The following is a 239-nucleotide window of genomic DNA, read 5'->3' as shown; positions in this document are numbered from 1 at the left end:
CCGTGGAATGGGGCTGGGCATGGGGGAAACGGAAAGCCTCCGCAGGTAAGAAGCTCTTGTGAGCTGTGGTGTGGGTACCGCCTCTAAACAGGGCTGCACGAAGGGCTGTGTGTGATGGAGGAGAGAGGAAAGGGCGCTGCAGGTCTGTGCTGACTGCAGAAGTGGCACACCGCTGTAGCAGCGGAAAGGCCAATTGGAGAAACTATGCTTGAGGCCCAGAAGTTTGTGGCTGACTGTGC

The sequence above is a fragment of the Meleagris gallopavo genome, unplaced genomic scaffold, assembly GCF_000146605.3.
Source record: "Meleagris gallopavo isolate NT-WF06-2002-E0010 breed Aviagen turkey brand Nicholas breeding stock unplaced genomic scaffold, Turkey_5.1 ChrUn_random_7180001931944, whole genome shotgun sequence".
Taxonomy (NCBI): domain Eukaryota; kingdom Metazoa; phylum Chordata; class Aves; order Galliformes; family Phasianidae; genus Meleagris; species Meleagris gallopavo.
Note: the sequence above shows the minus strand (reverse complement) of the source record.